This window comes from Aythya fuligula, chromosome 16 (assembly GCF_009819795.1).
Source record: "Aythya fuligula isolate bAytFul2 chromosome 16, bAytFul2.pri, whole genome shotgun sequence".
Classification (NCBI taxonomy): domain Eukaryota; kingdom Metazoa; phylum Chordata; class Aves; order Anseriformes; family Anatidae; genus Aythya; species Aythya fuligula.
The window spans coordinates 1566560-1587779 of record NC_045574.1 but is presented as its reverse complement, the minus strand read 5'-3'; positions in this window follow the sequence as shown (position 1 = coordinate 1587779).

Genomic DNA, 21220 nt, shown 5'->3' with positions numbered 1-21220 from the left:
GTATGTATTCCTTATGCATTTGCTCCATGGCATATCTATGAATTGAAGACAATAATCTCAAAGTGATAGAGAAAGAAAGCACTACAGCTCTGAGCATGATAAACCTCTATTATGGTAACTTACTGCATCACTTACCAGTGTAACAGAGACTTCTTTGAGTTCAGTGCTGCCCCTTGAAGGATCAAATTACTTTAAACCTGCAGAGCTACTACTTTTCTTATCTTTGATCTACTGTATAAAGCAATTTAAAGTCTGTCCTGAGTGGGCCTATTTTCAACAAACTTTTTAACTATTGAACTGGTGGTGAGCACTGAACAACAGGAGCAGCAACTCATTTGTAAATACTTAGTAAATCACTTTATCTGAAGTAGTTGTCAGTGAGTTAGAGCCTGTGTTTCTCTTCAAAATCTTATCTAAGAAAGAGGTCTGTATAATGGCTTTATTAAATATTGTAGAAAACTGAGAGTCCTCCAAACTGACATCCGTAACAACTGAGCCACAACCAGATGCCAGGAGTCAGGCCACTGCAGCAATTATATTTGGCAGTATAGGTTGCTGAAATGCTTCTAGTCATTGAATTTCTTCTTTAAAACCCCTTCCTTTCCTCTGCCATAATGAGCTTTGCAAACATATATAAAAGATGGCACTGAAACAGCTTCTAACATATTGACTGGGTTAACTGGGTCTGCCTAGAAGGGTTTTAGGTATGAAAGTGATACTGAAAGCAATCCTGAATGCTGCCTGCTTGCTCCTAATTGATTTACATAAATGTTTATATGACTCTGATTTGATAAACATTACATGCGATGTTAAGGGATTCGTAGGAAAGATTTTTACAGCTTTCCATTTGGTCTCCATTTATCAACAAAGCCCACGAGAGATAGCAAAGGACCAGAAGATCCAGTGTCAGAAGTACTGAACAGATTAAGTTCATAATGTCTGATGGGCTGTTTTTAAAGGTTTCTGGGCTTCCCAGTACAACAGAGACATGGATATACTGGGGTTAAGTCCAGCAAAGGGCAACAGGGACCAGAGCATCTGATTTACTAAGAGGTGCAGAGGGCTGGGAGTGCTTATCCTATAGAAGAAAAGCCTCCTGGGGCACCTTTTAATGCATAAAATACCTGATGGGAAGCAGACAAGAAGATGGGTCAGTGGAATCCAGTGACAGGACAAGAGGCAATTTCTTCCAACCTCAAAGACTCTGTGATTCGGCTCTGCAGATGGGGTCCCTGCCACAACAAACAGCCCTGTTACTTTGATTTACACCATCTGAAAGGCTGGGTCTATAGTGAGATACTGAAGGAAGAAGATAGAAGTGGGTTTTGTTACGTTCTTGATTCTCTAGATCGATATGATGGCACTCAAAATATGATGATAAATTATCAGTTGTTGCTAACGGTTAAACACAGTGGCAGCACTGCAGAGAAATATTTTTTTTCTGAACATGATGTGGGTGTATGCTAATGGCAATATCCTACATCTGGGTATAATTGTCATTATTAATACTTACATAAAGGAAATGTTAATTCTTGCTAATAGATTAAGCTATGAAATGTTTTAAGAGCAGAATAGCTACAGTAAAAGCAAATGCGTCGTTTCTTTGTAACTTGAAGGCCCACAGAAGTCCTGAAACATATCTTATGGCTTTACAAATCTGTGATAATTTCCTTCAACTTTTACTTTTATTGCCTTGTCATTAAATTCACATTGAGTTCTTAAAACAAAAATGTTTAAAACAGATGTGGCTATTAAAGTTACAATATGAATTTTACAACCCTAAATTTTATGACACTGAAAAAAATTTCGGCCACCAAGGTCAGAGACAAGAATGGAAGCTGAAGGCAGCACTAAGGGTGACAGATTTCTGTAATTACCAAAAAGTTAAGCAAACATAACACATACAGTATATACCAATTATGTAAATCATGGTTCAGAAAGAAAATAATCCAAAAAAATAAAATCATGAATTATCAGGAGTGAATAGCAAATAAGCAAGGGAAAAAAAAAAAAAAAGAGAGAGAGAGAGAGAAAGAGAGAGAGGTAAAGTTTTAAATGTCTTAATCCAACTTGTGTTCTGTATCATTTTGCTTTATGGCTCTTCTTTACAAGACCTAACTTGTTTGCTGCACAGTGATCCACACAATGACTTTGAAGCAATCCTAAGGCAAAGATTCCTTCTAACAAAAAACATAATTTTTATGATATTTTGGAGAGGACATTAAACATCCTTTTAATCTTCTTATTAAAAAATAAAAACCATACCAAACACAAAACACCACACAACTAAACTAAACAACTGAAGATGTCTGATTTCACTACAAGTTCCACTGTGTGTGGACAGACAGAAGTGTAGACATGGTCTATTTGTATCTTAAAATAATTCATAACAAGTGAAGGAATAACCTCTTGCAGTATATTATTCCGCACAATATGTTTTCTGATTTTTCACATGAATGGCTCCATGCTAATTCCTCCTTTCCTGGAATGAGGAGTCTGTGCCATAACCCTCCACTGGTATGCACACATTTCATTCATTCCCTGTCAGCAGAGAACATCTTCTCCAGCTGACTATTCTTCTTCAGCAGGATTACATAATGATTATCCCAAGTGTGAGAAGTAGAAAATTGACTTCAGATTTGCTTCCTATTTTCTCTTTCTCTCAGCCTTTATTGCCTTTCCAGTTCTATAGATCTCTAAACCTTTGGTCCTCTTAGCAGCTGCATTTACAAGTTTCCAAGGTGATTCATATCAATGGTCGTTTGCTAAATTTGAGGTCTACATATTTCAGATAGGGTCTGGCTGACCCTCTCACAAGAAAACATCCATAATTTGGATTATAACCTGTCCTCTTTTTGTTGTTTCATCAGTTCTTCAAACCTCAGCTTTGTAATCAATTTAAGCAGTTTTAGTGAGGATTTGAACCTTATGCTCAAGGAAATTGGAAATTCTAGATGAAAATAACCTCCAGTGAGATAATACCATCTCCCTGTGTGCTGTGACCCACTATGTCAGAGAACACACTATGAAGTTTGCCATGTGGGTTTCAGTGGGATGTGCATTTAAGAAGAATGGTACCACCTACTTAACCGTGCAATCAAGTTGCACTGTATTTATATACTTCCCATTTTTGATTGGATCAGTATTGATCTTAGTTTGGTCTCCTCTGGCTGTATGTGAAGAGCATTTCTGGAAGCAGAGACACCCTTGCACCACACTGCTCTGTGTTGCCTCTTTGCTCTAGCTCCCCTGGCAGCTTGCTCCTGCAGACTTTTTTCTGTTCCCAGACTCCTGGTTCTTGCTTCCACTTCACTAACAATTGGCTTTCCAGCCTTCTGCTGCTCCTTGGTTTTACTGCCTTTTCTCTCATGTGCTTTACAGTCTAAATTCAGTAACTTCCTCATGCTTGCTATTCCCATATCATCAAGAACATCCTAGAAAACGCAGCTCTGTCATTCAGCCATGTTATTACATACACTGCTGGCTACAGCAGAGAAAACCTTTTGCCTCTTGTCTTTCAGCTGCCACAAGCTCCAGCTCCTCATCACCAGAGGCCACATTACCTCACGGCTTCGGCAGTCCTCCCTGTGATCTTTCCACTTCCCTTGGGACTGATCTCAACACTGGCCAGGTAACTTTCCATATTAGCAGTTAATCTCTCTGTTCCCATATGGCTGGGGTCAGTCATCATTTCCATGACTTATTTGTTTCAATATCCGTATAAAGTGAGGAAGTCCTTGGCATCAAGTAGCTTTAAATGATGTCAGGGGTCAATGGTGTCTTTGTTCCTGCACCGTAAATGTTCCCTCATGCCTGTGCTCACCTCCAAAGACTGCCCTGTAGTGAACAAGGGGGTAGAACAGGTGTCCGACTTTCTCATTTAATTTATTGCAGACTTTATTATATCCGTGGCAGTTCGGTTAAAAATAATATGCTCCCTTTTCTATCAGCCAAGTCATAGGTGCTTGAGAAACTTCTGAGCCGAGAGGGTACTTTCTTGTGGGAAATCTGCAAAATACTGCCTGCACTTCCAGAATTCCAGTGTCAGAATCTTAGATCTCTCTCAAAATTTGTATCATCCATGAAGGGTCACAAAGGCAAAGGAGAAGAAATTAGATATATAAAATGATTTTAAAATAAACCAGTCATATGCCAGAAAGCAGAAGCTCCGTTGTGTAACTGAGTGTATTTAGCTCTGACAACTGTCAGTCCATTTTGCTCATGTCTGTTAAACTTGGTCTATTTTAAACCTATTTTCCTAAAATTCCTCCCCCACTGCTGTGATTGGTGTAAGATCTACTAATAATGATGCTTTTGCAAGTAAGGCATATATATCTGTCAGCATCTTGGCTCTTCTGTCATCCAGACATGTTCAGAGTAGGATTGAATATCTCTTTGATTAATGTTAATGCTTGATTAGCGTACTAATGCTCTCACGAATGGTAGCAAGCCATCACACAGAAGAAAGCGTTGCAGGAAACAATTAGACACTGGCAGGAGATGATGATCCAAGAGGCCTCTTAATATTTTAGGTTTTATAATTTATTTTATCTAATTTATATGCAACTTGCATGTTGTAGTCTAATGTTAACATTATTTGAAAAGTCTGAAATCTCTCAGCTGTTAAGAGGCTCACAAACATATATGAAGTCACAAATATGCTGAAAATCTTAAATAGCTTCTGCACATTTACAGCTGCAGCTATTGCATGCAGCTTCAGAGAAGGTATCTCTTCATTGAAAGTATCACCACCACTTCCCATTCACAAATAGTTTGGACATGATATAACAGCAACAGTGCTTCGAACTAAGCAGCCCCCAGATTTCACAGATGGGCTGTGTAACTGGCTGCCACCCAAGCTGCAACACACTCCACTCTGAGCAGTGCAAATAGATTTCACCCAGAAAGTCAGAGTGGCTCCTCCCTAGGAGTGCAGAAAACAGAGTATGAGCTATGTAATAATACACAGCTAGTAATAGTAATCAAGCTGGGGTGTCCTCCAAGGCAGCATGATGTTTGCTTTTGTGTTTAGAGACAGACAAAAAGAAATGATAAGAATAAATTCCACCTGCTGTTTCAGGACATGTTCAAAAGGTAATTAAGGCTCCTCTGGTCACAAAACCATGGTACAAGGAGGCAAAACAGGAGGAGGAAGAGCAGAGGGTCTGTGTAAGGTTTTCATCACATTAAGCATCTCAAGAAGCACTGCTGTTTATATCCTGGCATTGACATTTAGATCACCGACATTTAGATCCTGGTGATGTCTCTGAAATTTAGGAATACTGTAAACATAACAATCTCAAAGATATTCACTGAGAAGTTCTTGCCCCTAGTAAGGGCTTGAAATTTGATGATGTCAGAATCAGCACACTGCCTGGATCATTTGCAATCCCTAATGTTACCAGACTTTCACCTAGATCTACCTCATGCAGATCAAACATGCTAGTCTGCAAATACTCACTGGAGATTTGTGGAAGCTGAGCAGCTATCTTCTGTACTTAGTCATAAAAGGGAGCTAATAATGATTGACTATTGCAGCAGTGATGCAAAGATGAAGTAATTGACTTTGAGAAGCATTCAGATATGATGGTGATGCCACCACGGAAATGTACACAAGTAAATTAACTTTTATATTCCGGCAGCCTTTGAATAATGCACAGCACAAAACATCTGGGACCACATATTAAAAGGGCATATAAAAATCCTGAATACAGGGAACATCCAGTGGATGAGGCAGTACAGTATAATGCAATTATGTTTTAAGTGAATCAAGCATAGAAAAAAAAAAAAAAAAAAGGCTACATTAAAGATACAACCCTAAATATCAACCATCCTACTTTTTGAGTGCTTGAATTAACAACTTCAATATAAGTTGTGAAATGTAACATAAGTTTTGTGGATAACTCTTTGACTTCTGTGAAAGCGCATGCAGATACCACTAGATAGTATCTATTATCCCCAAACTTTTCTCTGAGTTAGATTATAACTGAGTCTTGCACATGAGAGAAAGGAGAGGTACATGTGTAACACAGAGACAAACAGGCACCTATTTCTTCTATCAGCTGTGGCATTGAGGAACACCTTCAGACATTAGCTTTGTTTTAAAATTCTTGAACAACTTTCCAGATCTCTACAGCTTCTCTGATAAATGCACTCATAGCAAACGCCTGCAGAAAAACTTGATATTACATTAAATTAATCTGGTTTCTGATTCTGTCACAGCCTCCAAACCAAGTGCCACCCTGCAGAAAGATTTTTCACTTACTGTGGGAAAATTCAGCAATGCTATGATGGAAGCAAAAGCACAGCCTGGCTCTGAAAAGCATCTCTGTTAAAAGACCATCATGGAGCATTTAATCCCTCTCACTTTGATTTCTGTATTAAAATATATGCATATTAAAAGTAAATATAGTTTAATTAAAGCCCAGTTACCAAGAACAAAGTCTGGGGTGTGTGTGAGTTATTCCAGTCTTATACCTTCGTCTCATATTATTCTGTTGGTCAAATTTGGATCTTAGCAAAATTCATGATCCCCCACTGCCTTGTTGAGCTTAAGCAGGTGAATTTGAATCCTCGGTTTGCTGATCCTCCATTGTTTTTGTTCTTTCAGGCTACCAGAAGTAAAAATCAGTAAAAACTTATTTTTGGCATGAAAGGCAGAGGATCTAACTGAATACAGGAAAACAGCAGATTGACTAAAAGAGTTCCATTATTACATGGTCGTTTTGAATGTTGAACTTCACTTTAAGCCAAAGAACATGCTAAAGAAAATAAAGCTTGAATATATTGTTCCCACATTTGCAAACCACTAACATAAGAATATTTTTGAGCATCCTAAATATTCAGCATTTTTGGCTATAACTTTATCACAGTCACCATCTCCAATGCCAAGTTTATTTTTAAAGAGCAGCCCAGTTCCTGCTCCTTCAGGTTTATGCAGACAGCTGTTTTGTTTTGCTCTTCCCATGCTATGAAAAATCTGTCATTCGGTATTTAATTCTAGCACCTAACTGGCTCTCTTGAGACAACAGAGGAGCCTCTGACAAATATGAACCCATCAAGATCCCCGAGTAGGATAAAAAAACCCAAAGTGAAAGCTAAAGCAAAACAGCAGGTCAGGAAGCTCAAAGGCTTGTAGCATTGATTTCTTTGGCACAAAAAGCACTGTGTTAGTCCAGTCCATACTCTGATTTAAATGGAATTATCCTGAGGTAAAAATAAAGGAATGCAGTGGTGAATCAAGCTCATTGTCTACATTTAATACAAAGCTCAGATGAAGGCACTGGGCTGTATGTGATGCAAGGTGTAAATGAACAACACGCGTGAGCAGGACTTGATCTGTTCCTTATGGTTCTCGCTAAACTTTTTGTCAGGTATTCATCTGCACAGCTCTCAAGGCCACACAGGACTCGTCTGTTTTGCAATAAAATGAATTGGCTGCTATGTCAGGATCTTAAAAAACAATTGTATCCAAATGGTTCAGTAAGATTCCACCATTCCTCTGACAAAATTTGGAGGATGCCACATCTAATTGGGAAGTGTTTAAAGCTGTGAGCTTATGTTTGTCAATATGTATTTGGGAACAATTTGCTATCTTTGCATCTAATCCTTTCACGTGGCTACCCCACAACTGTATTTGATTTTTTAAACTCCTGTGAAGGTTTAAGGGCTGGAACCCTGCTACTGCTTTCTCTTCTCCTTGTTATCCAAAGCAAGAGCTGTTTCTCTGCCCCAAATAACCTGCAGAAAGCAGGGATTTGGCTGGCCAGTCGTGCAGACTGCAAAGTTTCAGGTTGGGAGAGGCTGCAGAGAGACACCAGGAAGAGGAAAGCCATAGAGGAGGCTGAGGAAGAGGGGATGATCAACAACTTACCATGCCCTTAACATGGCTTTCAGCAAATATCACCCTATTGTGCTTTATATTCCTCAGGAAAATTGATGGCAGATGATTTAGCATGACTTCAGGCTGTTTCAAAGGTGCATGAGAAGAGGCTCAGCAGCACAATTGTGCACTCACTCACCTGAGCGCTGAGCACATCAGATACCAGCATGAACCAGGGGCTCACCAGATCTTCTGGGTGTCCTGAAACTGTGCATGCTCTGGGTGTCCTTGTTACTGTGCATGCTCACAGTAACAAGGTTTGTCAGTTGGACTCCCACTTCTGTGAATCTGCATGCACTCTGAGCACAACTCTGAGGGGTTCCTAAGACAGACAGAACTGACCAGAGAAGTATCCACTGGAATATGCAGAGGTTTTGTTCTCTTTAAGGAAACGCCCCTAATGTAATGTTACTAGATAATGAGATACGAGTTCATTTGAAATACAAATGTACTGAAAATCACAGATATGAGGATAAACCCTTAAAGGCTGAAAGAGCACATCATCATTGCTTTAAGCACCAGATGACTTTGTTTTACACATCTCTCTAGTGAGGGATCCTCTTTGAGACGCCAGAGCTGCTGCCTGGGTGTACACAAGACTCCCAGAGGTGCAAGTGGCACTTCTCGAAGCAGCTGCTTGCCTTTACAGGATGCCTCTTCTGGAGATTTCCATATCTCACGATAATCTGGCTGAGTTTTAAACAGAAACTTAGCTGAAAAGAGGCTTCTCACTGTGTTTCACAATACCTGGCACTGACTGCTTCAACAGTGAGCACAAACACCCTAAGAAAAACACAAGTTCAGCCATAATTTCCTGTCTTTCTGTTTCTGCTTTTCGGGGTTATGCATACCATTACCTAGAGCTTAGCAGTGTTGTGAACGACGCTAACCAAGTGTAATGATTTAGGGAATTCTGCTCACTTTAGAAATTTTTCTCCCCCAAGAAGTTTTTCCAGTTATTTTACAGACACCAGAAGGAAAAACGTTTTACCTGGACAGCAGCAGAGTGAGCTGTCTTTGGGTTCACACCATCGAATGCAGAAGGCATTTGTTGGGCAGCTCTTGAAGTGTGCATGCCACCAGATTTAATCAGGGGAACTCAACTTTGTGTCCTGTTTTGCAAGAGGTATATTCCCCAGCAGGCCTGGGCACACTTCCAGAGAAAACTCATCACTGCTGTGGAGCAAAAGGGAGAGGCCAAATGCTTTAATGGTGGAAATATCCCTACACTGCTTCTGTGCTGCCTGGTGACCAGACCTGGTCCTGTGGGGACAGGACCACAGCCTGTGCTCAGGCATTTACAGAATGTGGGGCACTGCAATGGAGCACCAGCACTGCTTTCAGCATCATGTGCTTGGCAGCAGCACAGGCAAAGCCCCTTGGTGAGTCTTCTAGAAACTCCAGAAGATCCTCCATAGCTGTCAAAAGTTGTAATAAGTTCTTGGTTTTTTTTTTCTTTTATTAGACAGATAACTTTGATTTGGAAGTTTGATTAGGAGACAGACTTATTTGGAAAGCCCTTTGTATTCTATAAATGATGCTAATGTTAAACCAACACAGCCAGATAAGATACCAACAGCCAAGGCAGAGAAGAGACAGATTCTGTTATCTTTGCTCAGATAAACTAGCACTTCTGTAAAAATAGCTCCGTGGAAGCTGACAGCTATTGAATGAGAAAAAGATCAGCATTAAAATAATACCCAAATAATATGAGAATCAGTCTTTTTATAATAACAAAAATAAATGTCAAGAGTGATAATGATCAATACCAATAATGAGCAAAGCATGCTTCTTTTTAATGGAAAAACATATGCTCTCTCTTTCTCTCTTTTTTTTTTTCTTTTTTTTTTTCCTGGACATTATGAATATAGCTGGTTTTGCCTGGGGAGGCAGAAAAGGTTTCACTCCACTAGTAACGCCTTCATTTTTCTGCTGACCCCTTGGATCATTTAATTGGGCTCCTTTTAAAGCCAGTATGTAGGTAAACTGCATGCATAATTAGCCAGCTGGGTTCCCTGCCAAGAGCATGTCATTTAGTATCTGTGAGTGCCAGCAGGGTCAGCGCATGACACATGGTGCATTTTTGAAAAGCAAACAACCTTAAGGTCTTGTCCATAAAACACGGAACATGTTTCAGGGCTGTATCAACCTCTTTTAGCAGTTTCTCATGCATGACCAGAGGTGTGGATTTTATGTGCAGCTCATAAAGAAAACTCTCCAATTTGCACACCACAAGCACTAGCAGGTGATGGCTTAGAGTAGCAGAGGAGGTGAAAAAAGTTTGGCAAAGACATTAAACTGCATGTGCACATAAAGAATACACTTTTCCATTTAGTGCAGGCATCGGTTGCTATGTGATGCCTTAAGGAGCTAAGCAGCAGGTTTGAAATCTGGTCAGAAGTAATAGCTTAATCTCCCAGCAGGACAGGCTCAGCCCTTTAAGAAGTCAAATTTTAGCAATCTACTTGTCAATGCATTTCAATTTGCATGAAATGCTCTAACAGGATGTACCCTTCATTTTCAGTGCAAAAGAGGTGCTTGGTACAGTCACCAGAGAGTTAATGGTGCCCCGGACATGTGGTCACTGGCACTAGATCCTGGGAGGATTCTGTAGAAGGGTGTGTGTAAACGAACTCCAGGCATCTCTGAAGCCACTTGAAAAGTACTTGTAGTAACAGAGCTGCACGTGTTTCTGCCTTTCCTGGAAATTATCAGTCACAATAAGGTCTGCAGCAATGAGACACAGAATGAGATTTTTCCGGACCTGTTGAATACAGAGGCCATTTCCTGACCATAGTAATTTAATGCATCATTGTTATGCTCTCACTTCTATCACGTCGCTCTTACTCCAAATTTCTGTCTTGCCTTTAATGAATTTCCATCTGAAATCCATCTGAGACTTGTATATGTGATGTGTACTTGCCTGTATTAGTGAGGAGGCAGCAGACATCATTACCTCTGCTCTTCCCCTGGCCAGCCATGACTTTGCCATCGGAGAGCTGTCTGCTCCTTTGAGGCCATGTTGCCAAGTACAGTGTTGTCAAATAAACCCTAATTCTGATGAGAAGGACTCTCACGCTTCATGTGGGGAACAAGAACACAGAAAGCACTCATAAACCCAATTGTTGGTGATATTCACATCCCAGTTGTGACAGACCCAAAGCAAAGCCCCATGTGTGGATCCCAGACCAGAAGCCCAGGCAGTTTGGTACTCATTGAGCACTCGGACAGTACCCCTCACTGCCTCACAACCAGCTCTGTACAAACACACAGCAAATGTCCATGGATTATCAATAAATGACAGGCAGAAAAGAAGCAGGGAACATTTAAGGGATGTAAGTACCCCATGATGCCCGTGCCACCTCTCACAACTGACACTTACCAGCCACACATACCAGACACATACCAGCCACTGCTTTTATTTGCTGAGGTATGGGCAAACTTGCAGGTTCAGAACACAAAGAACTGCCAGATCTGCTAAATCTCAAATGGATAGTTCTTCCTATTTCCTAACATTTGAATCCTTTAGTTTCATGTTTATGTTTTTTCTCCACGAGTAGGGAAGCTTGTAACTCAGCTATGGGCTTGCTTATGTAAGGTACATGGAAATGTTGACAAATTCATTCAGCTCTAGAAGCTGGAGGTTATGAAAAACACTGGTACTGGGAAACTCTCGATAGCCATAACATTTGATGTTTTGAGCAATGGAGCTGAGCGATGGAGTTTCTACCACTTTCAGTGGAGACTGCTCCACAACAGATTCCTGTATACTCATGGCTCTGTTATTCAGCACTTTTGTATTTTTACTACAAAACAACTCCCGTCGTATCATTTTTGACAAGCCACAGAGAGGAAAGCCAAAGTGTAGAGGTTTCTCAGTTCTCCATACCACTTAAGGTTATGAGATTAATACATTTATGTGGTCCACTTAAGGTTATCACAAGATTGTCTTCAGGAAATGAAAGGGGCCACTTTTTCCACATTTGAAGCACATACTAATAATTAAAAATAAATAAATAAATAAATAAATCACCTCTGCAATCTTTTTGTTTAACGAAGAAGACATTGTTTGGAAGATAGAAAATAAATTAATTTTCTACTATGACCTCATTAAAATTGGATTTAAGTTCCAACCCAAAAGAATTTTAGAACAACACTAATCTCTTGCCCCTGAATCTCCACCTATTGAAGCCGGTCTATTTATTAATTTTGCTGCCAGAAAGCATATTTTGACTGGCCTGTGAGCTGAGCAGACAGTCTCTCCCCAGAAGCTTACACATGAGGGCCATTTCCTTATTCACTTCTTCTCAGCAAAGAGGGTGTTTCCAACCATATCATTTTTAATCAAAGCACTCTTGACTCAGACACAATTGTTCCCTTTGATGGACAGATGGGGATTTGATCCCAACCCAAGAAAACAAAAAAAGCAGAAAGGATAGTGCCTCTCTTATCTGCAACAAATGAACAAGATTAGCCACAACCTGTTTTCTTCTCACCATACAACAAATCCAGTGTGTGCTCTCAGCACAGCCATAGATTCTCATCTTGTAATTTTTAATACAAGACATATACAGCCTGAGGGAACAAATTACTCTTCTGTATTCAACATGCTTCAGTGCCTTCAGAGGACTGTGCTTGAGAAATACACTTACTTTGCTTGGCAGAAAAAGCCTTTGAAAACAAAGGAGAGGGCTCTCTGCTATGAAAGTCGAGTTCATCCCAAAAGCAACAAAAGAAAGCAGTTTGGGAAGTTGGACATGCTTTGGGGGAAAATTGTCCAGACTCAAGTTTACGTTCAAAGTGGCACTGTACATCAAATTATTTTTTGGTAGCATCCCAAAGCATTACTGTATTTAAAAAGTTGGAAATCTGCAGGACCCTGTATCCTGCACATGCAATTTGCTGTTGGGGACCTGGAGCTGAGCAGTGAGGACAGTGGAGCCTTTCTATTCCCTCTACCGCCATCGGTCAGTCTGCTGCTAGAATCTCAGTTCTTCAGGACAGGCACTGCTTTCTCATGTGGAGGTACAGGAAAATGGGATCTCAAATGCTACTGAAATAAAAATACCAGTCAAAGATGAAAAACTTGTGGGCTCTATAAATAAGACAGAGGGGGTTTGCTGTCTGATACCTTTCTGCAGCTGTCAACGGCATGTCTACTAAATCATAATAGGGTAGGCCTTCACGCCACCACAAAATAGTGACATTAATTTAAAAAAAATGAAATTTTTAAAGTTATGAAGTTTGAGAGATTTGAGAGCTTTTTTTTAATTCAGCACATGGGGGTTTTGAGCCTATGAAAGCAGCAAAACCCAGAAACTTATTCTACCATTAAAATCAACAAAAACAAACAAACAGAGACAAACAGTAAGTTTGCTTTTACAAAGCTAGAAAGCGGGGCTCTTTTTATAGTGGATATTTGAAAAAACAAATCAAATGTTCCATTTGACTTCACTTTTCCCCAAACTTTTGCTCCGTAAAAATCTCCATTGGACTGCAAACGCCAATCACAGAAAATATTTCTATTTCTTTGACTGCAGTACTGCACTTACCAGCCTGTAGTGCTTCTACTTTTTCTTTTTTGCATAAAGCACTCTTCATTATTAAAGGAATCTGTAATACTCAATTCTCTCTTTTTTTTTTTTTTTTTTTTTTTGGGGGGGGGGAGTGGGGTGGGGAATGAAGGTACAAAGACAGCCCATTTCTTTTTCTTTTCCAGAAATGTTTTCAAACATGGTATAACTCTAATTCCATTTTAGTTCGAATGAAAATATCAAAATACAGCTACTTCACACTGCATCCTTTCAGAACATTGTTTCAAGTTTTAGCAACTGAACATTTTTGTTTTGCAGCTCTGATGGCAGAGCAGGAGGGTTTCCAATTTCTTAACTTTCTCCCTCAACAAAAAAACAATGAGACTTGTAAAAAGGATGAAAAGAAAAAGAAAAAATGTAAATAGAGACTGTATTTTTTTCAGTTTACAAGTAACAGAAACATGGAACTTCCAGTATAGAAACCCCAGTTAAGGTATCCTGTCCTCTTTCCATACAGCAGTTGGTGTATTTGTTTGCCAAGCTAAGTATACAAAAATGTATACAGACATTAAATGTAATTTTAGCATTCGTACAGTTGCATAGGTAACAACAATACTTTTGTTTGTTAGCTTGTGGACATACTTAGAGAAGTGCAATGTTTTGCAGTTCTGAAAATCTAAATTCACTTACAAATTCTACCAACTATCTTCCTTACCAACAGTTGTCAGAACAAAGAAAAAACATATGCAAAAGTTTACCTATACAGTGCCTATGTCCACAGACTCAAATAAAATACAACAAAATTAAATTAAATTAAATTAAATACAATATATATGGTCCCTGCTATGAATTTGACTTTGTCTGTAACTAAATTCCCCTGATATTTCAGTTTTATGGTGGTGTGATGTAGTGGTAAAGCGGGACCATACTGATGATCTAAGTCAGAAAAACCAGCATGTTTTTCATTTCAGAAGAAAAAAAAAAAAAAAAAGTTTGCAAGAGAAAGTTTGCCAGTTTCAGCACTTCCTGGCCGCCAAGAACATTTACTGAAAATCAATGGTCTGTCCAAAATCTAATGTGAGCAGGAGTCATAGTGCAGCTGTTAAGAATCTATACTGTTTCCTAGGCAAAGTTTCTAAGCCCTTTCAGTCCTTTAGAATAATAAAAATGATTAATGGCCTTGAACACTGTGAACCAAGTGTTTTGAAGTGTAACCTGCTACTTGTAATGTACTCAGTATTTCTGGTCTGCATTGCACTTGAATACAAGGCCTCTGGAAATTGATGCTAAAATGGGCAATGTTTGAAATGAATGAGGAAGGGTTCACGAAGTCTGAATGCAAAATCAGTTTTGCCCAAATCAAGACATTATTTTCCATCAGCTCATAAAGACAAAAAATAAGTGTAAATACATATAAACAGATAACATTTTCTATAAACACATTCTAAGAGAGCAATGCTGATACTACACAACATTTTTTCAGCAAAATGATCCATCTCACTCAGTGCAAGCATCTGACATAAAGAAACCTCAATATGTTTTAGAGAAACATAAAAGAGTTGGGGCTTCTCAGAGATTTTACGCAGCAAACAGAGATTTGGAAGCTTGAGGGAACAAATTCTTCCACCTGGGCCTTCTCATATGGACTTGATGATCTTTGTAGGTCCCTTCAAAAAGAATTACCCTACATTGTTGTACCTTTAATGTAGAATTCCAGCAATAAGTGTAAGCCTTAAAGCCAGTTCGATTGATGTCAAGATTTAGTAGATTCACCCGAATCATAAAAAACACAGATAAATGTTGGTGACCAGATAGCAGGTACTTGCAGTGTACAGTTGCATAGGTTATTGCGGGACATTTCTTTGGTTTGCACAAAGCTGGTCTCCAGCTGCCACATGCCTGGTCCCTGGCTCTGCTCACGCTGAGGCTGCAGTTGCACAACCACCTTCTTCTGAGAATTTGGACTCAAGCCTAAGTTGTCAGTTAGCTCCCATTTACCTTGACTTGTTTGCTCATGCCCTGTACCAAACTCCAGCAAACAAACTGACAAAGTTGGAACTCACCTATTTCTAAATATTGTCAGGGCCCTGAATTTACCAAGAGGCCTTAATTCCCTCGACCAGTCTCACCTGGGACCCCACCTCCTGCCCACGGGCTCTAGTTAAGTTCAGCACCAGGACACTTACCCCTGCCTGAGCTGTAGGTGTTTCTGTGAGCAGCTCTGACTCCTGGATAGACCTTCACCCTATGCTGTAGGCAGCTCATCTTGTTTTCTCTCTGGCCTCTTCTTGTTTTGCTCCTAGTAGGGCTCCCTGGATGGACCCAGGCCCAAGTTCATCACTCTTTGTACCTGGGGTCTCAATGGACTCCATTACCAGCATCCATCGCTGCCTGTGCTGGGGTCACACTTGGATGCGGGGTCACCTTCCCTTAGGAAGCTGTTGGCACCTGCTGCTCCCTGAAGAATATAGAACTTTGTGACAATCTGGGGGAGGAAGTGGAAAGCCAGCAAAAAAACACAAAGGAATAAGAGAAAGCTTGACCACTGGACTGAATCTCCACTGCTGCTTTGGCATCCCTGCTGCCACTATTTCTCCATCTGATTGTTGGGTGTAATAGAAGCTGAAAAAAGCATTACAAGGAACACTTAATTAACATTTACAGAGAGGTAATGTGCTAAGTTCTCTTATGAAACTTTTTAGTCTAAACTTACAGGCCTTACATGTGATATAATTTTGGGGACAGCAGATTGTATTCATTATATATTTTAAATGGTATAAACAAGGCAGTAGAAGTACTCAAATTGCCACAAGCCAGATGGAGATCTTATCATACTACCTCCCACAACTTAGAGCAACTTCTTGAAAGCCCCAAGTTATTCTGCTTCTAACGCAGCAGATGAGCAAATCTCCTGGGTGAATGCTGGGCTGTGTCACGTGCAACAGACACTTCTGTCCCCTCCCTCTGCTAAAGAAAGAGTAAAAAGTGCAGCCTCTTGTCTGGGCACCCACTGCTCAATTGTACAGTGGTGAGAGAAAGGTGCATGCAAGCTTAAAGTAAAAATTAAATCACGAGAAGTCACATTTTTGGAGCATAAGGGAACACTTTAGTCAAATTATCTTATTGAGCACAGAATGAAAAGGAAACATTTTACCAGAGTTAGTTTTTAAAAGAATTATCCTAGGTAAATTGATCTGCAGAGAATTGTTCCCAAAACTATAAATCATATTGATTTACTTGCTTTACACTTCCAAAGGGTGACCAATGAGTTATTGGACGGGTGCACTGAGCGCTCAGTCTCACAGGCTGAGGATGTGATTTATTCCTGCCTTTAATATGGATTAGCAAGATTCAAATGATCTCAATCACAGTAAGTGAACTATTGTTTCAAAAACAAAACAAAACAAAAACAAACAAACAAACAAACAAAACAGACTATTGGTGATTTCCTAGAACTATCTGATTAGATCTGAGTTTCTTAAATTTCACTATATTTACGTGGTAGTTAGAAAACAGTATTCCTTCTTTTAACTTGGGGTAGATCTTCACAGCTTGCAGTCACCTGTATTCATTAAATATAGTTCAAGTTGCACACCAAAAGCATGTTTCCTTTGGTGCTTTCCAGTTCTTCAGAATATAACATTCTGCCTTTTCATTAGTTTGTAAAACAAATTTGAAAGTCCAACCAATCCTAACAGTGGGGAAAATAGCAAATGCACCTACTGTATTCTTAGTTTGTTTAAAAGATTTAATCATCATATTTTGGAGCATTTTTTCAATACCGATTTTTTTAATTAGGAAGTTTTCAGACAACTAAATTGTCTCTTCTGAACAGAGCAATGAGTTTGGCAGAATTGACTCATGGTCATTCTACCTGACAGCATTCCCTTTTGTGGGAATGTAACCCTTACTGTGAAAATGTTGTACTAAGCAAGCCTTAGTTCCGCTCGTAAATCAGTTCGATGAAAGGTTTGAAAGCCTGTTTCTATGCTGTAGTTAAATTACATTGAAAGTACAGCTGAATTTGTCCCTCATTTTTCCATCAAGTACAATGTGACTTAGAAGTTAGCTAAGACATGAGTAGAGTTTAGAAAGCCAGATGAGATTTCTTGAACAAAAGTGGGTAGAATTTAGGTAAACATTCTCCAAGTTTAAAATAACAAATTGAAGCATTTGTCTTTGATTATCAGCTTGAATGTACATAATAATAAGGCTTTATTCCCACCAGACAGGCACATTAAAAAAGTTCCAGAGTGCTTGTATTCAGAGTTCTAAAATCAAACTCCTCCTTGCAGTGAAAATCAGATGTCAAGTTGGAAGCAGGATGGCTTTTGATTCATGTGTGAATGAAGTTCCCAAACACTTGGCAATTCTAACAGTCAGATTAAATGGAAAACTTGTAGAAAACTACTTACCCCCTCTGTACCAGTGGTGCTGCTGTCACAGCAACAGCTGAGGGACTTTGACACTTTTTGGTAGCCAGTACCTAATTTGGAGCCCTCCCAACATTTAGCTGGTTTAGGCTTACTGTAACATCAACTACCTGCAGGCAGATGCAACATTATGTGGGTCAGAGGCAACTCCAGTGATGTCCCTGAATTACATTTTGCTTCATGCATGCTGCTCTAGTCATAAAGAAACAGCCAAGAATCTGAGTAGGTTTGCCAGTCTGTGGAATTCACAAGTCCTCCCTAAGGAGGAAGCTGATATCTACAAAATATTGCACTTGAAGTGCAAAAAAAAAACCACAACAAACCAACAACAAACAAACAAACAACCCATGAGAAAACTGCACAAATGCCTTCCATTTTTATTCTCAGTGCACTCACAGCCATATAAATGGACCATGAGTCTTCCTTTTGGACCACAAACACATCCTATTTTCAAAGGGAACATTCTTTTATTAAAAATTAATACAAGTTTTCTTAATCCGACTTGTAATGCACATACTGATTAGAGTTGTAAACTGACAATTTTCCGGCTCTGCTCTAGCACCAAAACCCATACTTTTCTACCTCCTCTCCCAATGGATCAGTGTCCAAACTCTGAGTGATTTTGTATTACTGGTAATTCAAATAACACATCAAATCTTTAAAATATTACTCTAGCTCTGTCCCAGGTCAGGTTTTCAAGTTTCTACTGCAGACCATAATTCCTTCCACCAGCAAAGCCACAGCCTTTTCCCCATTGAGAACAGGGTTGGTAACCGCATGTGCAGCAGTGAGTCAGCAGGAAGCCAGCAGGATTTGCATATAATGCTCCATCACAAGCTAGGAAGGCAGCACAACAAGAATTTCACTCTCCCATTGCTATTTAAAGAGCTCTTACACTCATGGAGAAAACAATCAAAATGTTCCCAGAACTTTTCCATTTCAATACCTTTCCAAGCAAACTTATTGTTAGGCACTTGTAGCCAGAGGTGTTGTTCTTATTCCTGTTCTCAGAAATGGGTGTCCACAGTAAAGAACCACCCTGCAACATATAATTTTTTTTCTCAATGGGTGTGCTATCTGTGAAATTTCATTGTCTGCATAGTACACATCATTTTTCTGCTAAAGCAGAAGGAAGCAGGAAGGATGGAGTAGAGATCTTTTGTTTCTACAGGAGAAATTCCAAGCAAAATAGTGGGAGGGTTTAGAAAAAAAAAAGAAAAAAATCTTTTTCTTTTTCTTTTTCTTTTTTTTTTTTTTTTTCATTTCAAGCCAGTAATGGAAATTGATTAATGAAGCCCATCTGTACCTGGTACAAAGGGCCAAATCTTCAGCTAATATAAAATAGCAAGCTTCCACTTTTAAAACCCAGAAAGAGGAAGGGGACATAAAACTAAAAAACAAACAGGCGCATTTGATCATTTAGTGGTGAAAAGATCAGGCACTCCTCAGTTGCAGGGTTTTATTTTTGTGCATTGTGTCAACGATTGGAAACCATATGTTTTAAGACCAGCTTCAATAGTATCAGTAGCTACAGTCCTCCTCTCAGATTACTTTTTACTGCCTGCCTAATTTTGAGCTTTAATAGCTAACATGCACTTTGTTTATCAGTTACAAATGTTCTGAATGTTGATGAAGTAGATCAGACAGCACATATTGGTTCATCATCAGTACTAAAGACCCAACTAACAACTTGTTTAACATCATGGCCTGCAACTTTGCAAGTAAGGGTTTCTTAGGAATAAGAAAACCAATCTCACAGTCAATAGCTCTGGTTCACAATGCTGAGTGCGAGATGTTAGCACTGGGATCCTTATGCAGCTCTCGTGCATCCCTAGAAGAATCCTTCCTACAAGGTACAGAGTTTGTGGCATCAGAAGTGCAGCCAAGTGGAGCGTCGTTAAGTCTCTTCACATACCACTGCCGTTGAATAGCCAGCCCCATATTAAGTGCTTTATTGCACAGAGGGCAGTATGGCAGTATTAAAATTAAATATGTTTAAAGTCTTTCCAGGATCAGACCTGTAGTACCTTACAGGATTGAGCACTAATATATGAAATAGCTCTTTTTAAAATTAATTCTGTTTAGCTGTATGACACAGAAGATTCAAAATAGTCTCTAGCTTGCATTATTTATCCTCTAATTACTTGAGGACAGGGTACCTCTCCTCTGTTTTTAAAGCACTGCAAAAAGTAATGATGTTCTAACAATAACATCAGCAGCAATACTGGGTATCTACCAGAAAGGAAGCAACCATTAGCCCTGAGAATGAAATTTCAATGCAATCCACAGAATAATGTGTTAGGAAATTCTTATGGTTGCCAACTTTCGCAATTTTACTGAAAGTCTTCTAAAATTTGAGGGTTTCTCTTCACAAAGCCTGAGCTCTGGCATCATGTTTTCATGTGAGATTCTCAGTTTTAATTTTAGAAGACAAGTAAGTTACTCAGCATTGTGGTTGCGAAGAAGAATTGAAAACATGAACCCTCGGACCAGAGAACAATTAGTAAGAGCTCGAAATGTGTTGCTTTTAAAATCTTACACTTGGTAAAACAACTTTGTGATGCTCAGGGTCTGATCCGAGTGCTTCTGTGCTTGGGGTTAACAATGTCCAGCACTCCAATAAGCCTTGGTACCTCTGTTTGAGGGCCTCTCGCCTAGGTTCGCACCAGAGAGTGGCACAAGATCTTAATTGTCAGAGAAGCTGCTAAAATAAAATATTGGCCCATTTCTCATTTGTACTGCTGTAATTATGTTCATTTCAGCTATGAGGTGGACAGCAGAAACTGGAAATATTTGAAGGAAAATGTGTTTTCTGTAGTACCTACGCTTGGGGATGTAGCTCCTTGCCTCCTCAGAGGAAAGGCAGAGGTGGGCTGTGGGCTCTCTTGCACTACAGGCACAGCAGTCCACATCTTGTAGACACAGAAAGCAGCTTTCCCTGGCAGAAAGCAGCTTCCTGACCTGTTGCCTTCCCCTAAAGGAAGGATAAGGGCTCACTGCTGGGGTTCCTGGAATGTCCGAGAAGGACCATTAGCTCCTCAGTCTGTCCAGGACACTGACACCCAGCCAGGTGACTGGGAGCATTTCCATTTGGTGAATACCTGAGCTTTCTCCAGTTTCCCTTTATTCTTTCATTTTGTCATACATGGGAATAAGCACAGAGAGTACCCCAATCCATAATCCCATCTGTGGCGCAGAAACCACCTCGTTTCCCCACCTTTCTAAGTTGCTTTTTAAGATCTACAGGTATTTTGCTGGTTACTAACAATGACGAAAATACTTAAAATTCCTAATTGAAAAAATATCCTTTATCTTCCTCTTTGCACCCTTTTTCCAGTGAGCCCTTATCTGCTTTTCTAAATATTGCATAC